This window comes from Gossypium hirsutum, chromosome D13 (assembly GCF_007990345.1).
Source record: "Gossypium hirsutum isolate 1008001.06 chromosome D13, Gossypium_hirsutum_v2.1, whole genome shotgun sequence".
In the NCBI taxonomy this organism is placed as follows: Eukaryota; Viridiplantae; Streptophyta; class Magnoliopsida; order Malvales; family Malvaceae; genus Gossypium; species Gossypium hirsutum.
Genome location: NC_053449.1, coordinates 54,292,408 through 54,300,757, shown reverse-complemented (window position 1 = coordinate 54,300,757; position 8,350 = coordinate 54,292,408). Strand labels below are relative to the sequence as shown.

At 31.7% G+C, this 8,350-nt stretch overlaps 1 non-coding gene across 1 annotated transcript; it reads left to right on the top strand.

Moving 5' to 3' along the window:
• The first annotated feature begins 238 nt into the window (after nt 1-238).
• Nucleotides 239-350, top strand: LOC121226055 (small nucleolar RNA snoR77). Its single transcript, XR_005923952.1, has one exon. It is a non-coding gene; the product is annotated as a small nucleolar RNA snoR77 (small nucleolar RNA).
• The last annotated feature ends 8,000 nt before the right edge of the window (nt 351-8,350 follow it).

Below are 8,350 nucleotides of genomic sequence, written 5' to 3'. Positions count from 1 at the left end.
GCCACTAACACAGTTTCAATCTTCACTTTTGCAGAATATCAAAGCAAAACATAACATGGTGTCAGTAACACTACAAAATTAAGGACTTTTAGGAGAGACGAAGATATCAAATGTCCCTAACATCATATAATGGACAGATGTTCTAAGATTTCGTCTCATAATCACTAATCTAATCATTTTTGGAGATTGACGATAAAATGATAATCTCTATAAAGCTTTAAATTTTTGGAGATGACGACGGCAAATGGGGGTGTTAAACTGCTCGGAAACTATAAGTAATGCTTTTGCTCTTCAGACTTGATGAGGTTGTATATCCCCTTTGAAACTGGTATAGTAAGCCTAAGTACGTTCTTTTTCTTTCATGTTCTGATGTGAAACTCTAATGATTAAGATTAGGCTTGCCATTACCATGATCCGTATTAGAGATTTAAATTGCGGTCGCAGCCGTGTTTTCGGTCACGTTGCGTTTATCGCAGTTGCTGACATAACGGATGCTATTGCGGTCACTGTGGGTATCGCGGTCGTGAATTTTTTTAAAATTCGCACAACTTATTGTAAAATATAATAATTATAATTATAATTATAAAAAGTCACTTTTAATGATTTTTAGAGTGTTTTTTTAACACTTATGAACTTTTATTAATATGATATGAGAACATAACTTTTATAATCATTAATTATTCTTACATTTATTTACGAATTTTCTAAGAATGTTATATTAACTAATAACAAAGTAAAAAAAATATTAAACATTTATCATATTTAATAAGTTTGAAAGTTTTTATAGATAAAATAATTGAAAATTCATACTTGAGAGATGTCTTCAATATTTCTTGACAGCTTTGAAGACAGTGAATATATAAACATTCTATGCTGCAAAAGGAAAAAAAAAAGATAAATGTATAGATTCTCATTAATTATTCCTATTTCTTATCACTTATTCTCACTCTCATTCTACTTTCATATATAGTTTAATATGCTTCGATTATTAATTATCTTTTCATAAAATATACTCTATTCATTTATCTAAAGATTATTTTAAATGTTTTAATATCATCAAAATTAAGAACATTAACAAAAGTTTTCTTTAAAAAAAACATACCGTACAAATAATGGTAGTGGTACGATTTAGTTTTCACCAATTAGTGGAATGATGAGGAAGATCAGATCCTTCACCTTCACTTTGAGAGCATTCTTGACTTGATTCTCTTGGCCTTTGTCCAAAAATATATCCAAAAAAAGTAACATTTTCACATTGGTTTTCATATAATTGATATGGAGGATATATTTGAGGAGGAGGATACATAAGAGTTGGAGGTGGGTGATACATTGGTGGTGGAGGATGCATTTGAGGCTATTATGGCACACCATAATCAGGAAATGGTGGATAATAACCATATGGTTGTGGATAACCATGTGAAGGTTGAAAATATGAAGGTTGTTCTGGTGGATAAAAACCTTGAGTGCTAGTAGATGAATCACTATACCCAAGGTTACTAGAACTCGATCTCCTACCAGATGAAGAGCCTATAGAAGTATGCTTCTTGCCTTTTCCTTTTGATGGAGCTCTAGGTTCACTTCTATCTCTCCTAGGTTCAGGAAACATATTTCCATCAAACTCTAATCTATCACAGAAATATCCACTAGTGGTACCAACCCCATATTCTCCTCCATACTGACTAGAAGACCTAATTTCACCTCTATCACCACTATATCCATCATCCTTATCAATTGGACTTAAACCACCACCATCGAGTCTACCGCCACTCTGACTTGGCGTTGAACTAGAACTTGAATGAGACAAATTTTGTTGTTGAGATTGATCAACATCTATTTCATCATCAAAGGTATCCACAGGCAACACACTGGCATTTTCACCATCTAAAAATGGATTCTCTTTCTCAAGAAGCCAATCTGATAGTGGATCATATCTTCAAAGATATGATCAAGGCTGATAGGATTAAAACTAATGTTTATATCATTAGTGCTAATTCTTTTTTGATGCATTATCTGAAGCCCCATATTATAATAGGTAAACACCAGTTTCTCAAGTTTTTTTATACTTTAACCTATTTCTTGCCTTGGTGTGAATATAACTAAATGTGCTCCAATTTCATTTGCAGTTTGATGCTGAAGTTGTTTGACTAAGCGCTTTAATTGCTAATTTTTGTAATTCGAGAACACATGTGCCGTATATTATCCACCACTCAGCTGCATAATATTATTTAAATTTCACAATAACTTCAAAATGTACAATATAATTAAATAATATAAATTAAATTAAATAATTTAATTAACTATTTACCCGAATTCATTTGCTTCCAAGCTCTTTGTGCTTGTGAAGTACCGAATGACTCATGTTTATCTCTAAATAGTAACAACTGCATAAATAAAAGATAGAGTAAAAAAAATAAAAAAATTCTATTTCAAATTATGTAACTAAGTTACAAATAATAGTACTTGAATCTAAACTGATTAACCATTCTGACTTGAGTATCAAGAGAAGGTTCTAATCTTTCAATTACTGATCGTGTAGCTTCTAATGTTTTATTAGTACATTCTCAGAATGTTCCACCCCAAATTGAAATTGAGGATTGAGAAAATAACCTAAGTATAATTTATAAAAATATCATCAAATAATAATAATCTAAAGCTTAAAATAATAAAATATAAAAATAGTTCTTAATTATATGAAACATTTTATCTTACCAGCTGAATACAAGTCAGAATGCATAAAATTCCATCTATTGTCAATAATCTTTTCGTACTCGGTGAAATATCGACAATCTTATTGAATTGCTCGTTTAGCTCTACCAACAGCCTCATAAATAAAGCCCATTGTTGGTTTTTCATCGCTATCCACAAATCTCAATACTTTTACTAGGGGCTCGTAAAATTTTATGAGATCATTGGCTTTTTCCAAAAACCCTAACTTTTGCTGTCCCCATATTGATTCCCTAAATTCCTATATATTCATAACAAAAATTTTTAAATAATATAATTTAAATTATTTGGAACTAATAAAATCATTAAAGGTTGCTATATTTAAGTAATTATATTAACTAATTATAAAATACTGACCTTTGAATTAAACATTTCTCTCAGACCTTGCTTTTGCCTTGTTATCTCTTCAAGTTGAATGAAATGAGTTGCAAATCGAGTAAGAGCGGGTTGAAGTATTTGTTTCCCTTGTGTATACTTCTTCATCAAATCAACAGTCCAAATGTGATTGTATATAAAGCAAGTCACTTTCTTTGCCTCATCTAACACTTTTGCTACATTAGGTTTTTTCCCAATATCTTCAAGGCATAAATCTAAACAGTGAGCTACACATGAGGTCCAATATAAATGTTTTCTTTTTAACATTAATTTTTTTCCAGCAGCTTTCATTGTTGCCTCATTATTAGTCACTATTTGGACAATGTAATTTTCTCCAATTTCTTCTACAACTGAATCTAACAAACAGTAGTAGAATTCAACATCTCTACTACGGACACTTGAGGCATCTATCGATTTCCAAAAAATGGTTCCTTTACTATTATAAACAAGGAAATTAATGATGTGCATTTGATTCAAACTGTTGGTCCAACCATCACACGTTAGAGTTGCACCCAATTCTTTACAATGAGTATTTAATCCATTTACCCAATCACGAACTCGCTGATACTCTGACTCCAAATACAAATCTGAAACCTAGTGTTGGGAGCTTTACACCTTGTCCAACTTCTGCTGACACTTGAATTAAGTTATACAACCATGGAGAGCTTGCTAATTGAAAAGGAAGTCTTTTATATATTAAAAATTTAGATACCGTTTCACCTATCTTCCTTCGAAAACTCTTTAAAAAAGAGTCATTGACCTTTGGTTGCTTTGAACTTTTGCTTCTAACCAATTAAGGTATAGCTCTCCTTAAGGTAAACTCAAACTTACTTGGGATGGATTTACTTGTTCTTTCTTTATGATATTCTCTAGCTGATCCATGAGAAGATTGCCCTTCTTCATAAATGTTATCCAAACCACCAGTACTTCGTCTGAATTCTTCCCTTCTATGTCACTCGTGTTGTGATTGGATACTTTCTCGAGTTGCTTGCCTTATAGCAGAAACCTCATCAATGAATCCCTCGTGTTCATCCTCCTCTTCTATTAATTGAGATAAGAATTCATCTTTTCTCCTTTTTTGTCTATTTTCTTTGTGTTGCTTTCTTTCAGTATATTTATCATACTTTCTCTAATGACACCTGTTAATAAAATAAAAATAATTCACACTTTATATTATTATCAATTATATACAATCTTTATTGATAAATTTACAATAAAATTTAAAAATAATAATAAAATATCACATACCAGTAACATTAGGGCATGGTGCAACATTGCCGGCTTTATGAGCAATGTGCTCTTTAAATCGTGTTATTCCTCCTTTCACAACTTTACCACACAATGTTTACATATGATATTTCCTTTCACATTTGGCACTGGAGTTCCAAAGTGCCAACCTATATCATTACTTGGTGCACCCTCCAATCCTTTAGTCGGGAACTCTTCACGTGGTGACAAGCTTTATTTTTATTTATATATAAGAAACATAAAATTATATTTAGAAATACAAACAACTCACTACTTATATTATCAACAATATAATACAAAAAAAGTAAACAAAATTATAGCTAAAGACCTAATATTATAGAAATAAATAAATATTGTGTAAAACAATTTAAGAATAATAATATTGATAATAATGATGGTATTAATAATAATAACAATAATAAAAATCTAAAAATTAAAAATTATATAAAAGGATATAAATAAATAAAATGATATAATAAAATAAAATGTATTTAGGTAAATAAATATAAAAAGAAATAATAATGCAAAACTAATTAAATTTTAATAATATGGTAATAATAACAAGTAAATAAATAATAAAATAAAAAAGGAAAAATAATAATAGTAATAGTACTATTAAATTAATTTATTTAATAATAAAATAGTAAAAATAACAAAAAAGGGACCAAATCGAACTTAAAACATAAATTTGGGGCAAATCAGAAATAAATAAAAAGGAAAAGGACCAAGTTGAATGCTCAAATAACAAAAAGGGACCAAATGGGAAATAATCCCCCACCCTCCAAAACGAATAGCTTCAAGGTGGACCAAATTGAAAGCCAAAATAAATTATAGGACAAAATTAAAAAAAGAAAGAAGTTTGATTGTAAATAATAAACAAGTGGAAGGGCTAAAAGCGCAATTAACCCTCCCGTTCAAAAACACACGGATCCTAGGGAGCGGGTCGGGTCGGCGCGCGGGTCAAGCCAAAACGATGTCGTTTTGGGGCCTAAGAGGCATGCCTAAAACAATGTCGTTTTGGAGGCCTATTTAAGTCAATTTTTTTTAGAAAATTCATTTCAGCCCTTATTTAGAAAAAAAATTCCTTTTCTCTCTAGGCATTGCCCAGAATCCGGCCATCGGCCATCGTGGCGGCCGCCGGTCTCCAGCGATGGCGTCGCCGTGCACAGTGGCTGAAAAATTATCCCAAAACCTTTTAAACCCCTTTTTTTGTGTAGAACACGGATCTAGGGATAAAAATCTCGAAAAAGCACTTCGTACTGCAGATTCAAGACATGCAAGCAAGAATCAAGACAAAATTTTAGGTACTTACTTGAAATTATCAATCTCTGAATGTGCAAGTGATCAGGGCAGAGTTTTGTTTTCAGATTCAAGTTCTCGCTTTCATCTGCTGCTGTGTTGTTTGCCGAAATATGAGAAATAGAATTTTTTATTTTCTATTGCTTATGAGTTGTGAGTTTTGAACTTTTGATTGCTTTTTTCTGTTTATTTGGAGTTTTGGACTTCTTTTTACTTTTTTTTGATTGAAAACTCTCTGATTTTGCAGGTAGATGAATATATTCCCTTTTATTTTATTGTACATCTGTTGATTTTCTTTTAATTTATTGTAACGAAAAATAACGAGAATAGCATCCCGTTATTGTCGCAATTGGCCGTTACCCGTTAAATTACGGCCGCGATCCACCGCTATCGGTGTAACTCCGCTTCACACCGCTATTTTCAGCACTAGCAGTTTCAGACAGCGCCGCTACAGCTATATAACAACCGATATTTCGATATCGCACCGCTATTTAAATCCCTGATCCGTATCACCGGCAGTGAATCCATTGTAAGAAAAGATATTCATGATGTTTGCTTCAATTTATCGACCTTGAAAGGGCTTAAGACATTGGCTATTACTACAAATGGAATTGCCCTTGCTAAAATGCTTAAACAATATAGGATTACTTATTCTTTCAAAATGAGTGATATGGCTAGTTGATTGTTCATGGTAACTTCGAGTTACGGAAGAATCGATCTAAGTCTTCTTTAGTTTCCTTTCCTTGACTCATACTATATACATATGCGTTTTTTCTTCTTTAGTTAAGGTAAAAAAGAAGAAAGCTCTACTTGTTGTATGTTTGACATTGCAAGGGTTAATATTGCAAATTTATTCCAACAGTTACAAACTATTATTTCCAGTAATTACAAATCATTTTTTACAGTTGGGAAAAATTTAAAAGTTTTGGAAACAAGGGACAAACCCATGCGACCAGGCCATGTGTTACAACCCAGGCTGTGTGGACATTCGAAGTCCAGATACACAGTCGTGTCCCAGTCTGTGTGTCTGCTCATGTGAGACTTGCACCTAAAGATATTAAGACACACGGCCGTGTGACAGCCTATGTGTACCACAAATTGCTTCAAAAACAAGGTAAAATTTTCACCTAACATATTAACCAAACCATGTCTAAAACCATACCAAATTCATGACCAAAAACACTTTTACACAAGTCCAAACATACCAAATACATACAATTTAAGTGTCTAACCAATGTGCCCTCATTGACACCATAATTCAATAATCTTTCAATTTGAACAAATTTTACTCTTTTATACATCTAATCCATACAATTCATGAACCAAAACTCAAATCAATAAGTTATGCCATACATTTCTCAAAAGCCAATTTCATTAAAACTTATAGCATTCAATATATACACAAGAAATTTCAACCCTTGCAAAACATGTTCCAAACAGATATCCACTATATCTATATATGTATACTTACCTATAATCACATGTTTAAAAAACTCAACTTCTAGGGCATATTACACCAATTCATAACTATAAACTAAAATTTTAAGACCCCAAAATATCATCCTAGGTACATGCCATAATGTAAAAAGAGCATCACCGACATTGAGTTCGAGATTTGATCGTTGGATGCTGAGTCGTCAATCACAAAAATAGTACCTAACCTGCATATAAGGAAACAATATTATATTCAGTAATATCATAATCCTAAGAGCCTCAAATAAATTTGATGATCTATATTTTCATAATCCATAATATTTAGTTATTTTTATAGAATTTATCACTCAATTCATTTAGGTATTCCATACATCTTCCATAATAGCTTTCATACACCAACTTTCTATGGTGAATTACTTTTACCTTGTTGATTTAAGTCATTCAATGAATGACACCCCATGCCTTAACAGTTAAATCGTATCTAACTTTGTGCCCAACGCTAGTCAGATAAATTGACAGATATAAAAAGTGTGCCCAACACTGGTCAAATAAACTAACAGAAGTTGTGCCCAACGCTAGTCGGATAATTGACGATGGTTGTGCCCAACACTAGTCAGATAGACTGATAGAAGTTAACCCCAGTGCTACTCAGATAACCGACAATGGTTGTGCCTAGCTAGTCAGATAAATTGACAGAAGTTACACCCAACACTAGTCAGATAACCAACGATGGTTGTGCCCAGCACTAGTCAGATAAACTGACAGAAGTTGTGCCTAACGCTAGTCCATAAAATCGCATTTCATAACCCAATATCACATTTCATAACTTAATATCACATTCATTTCAGTTATCTATTAATCATCCATTAATTTATTCCATAATGCCACGTTTTATCTATATATGATTTTATCAATATCCGTTCAATAGAGCTTAATCAAACCCAATTAAAAACATAGTTAAATAATAATTAACAATTAACTAATTAAGTTAAGTAAATAACGTTCGAGTTCCAAGACTATGAACTTACCTAGTATGTAAACACAAGATTTTATTTAACTGCATACATTAACCATTATTCAACTTCAATCTCATCAGTTCGGCAATACATCTCCATATATAAAATTTCTATACTATTAGTTTAAGGCTAATTGTTCATTTATTCATTTTATCAACCATTCATTGGATTAAATATACATTTTATCATATCTCCAAATAGCTAATAAATGTATACAAGTATCATATATATATATATCAAAATTCACAAGTAAA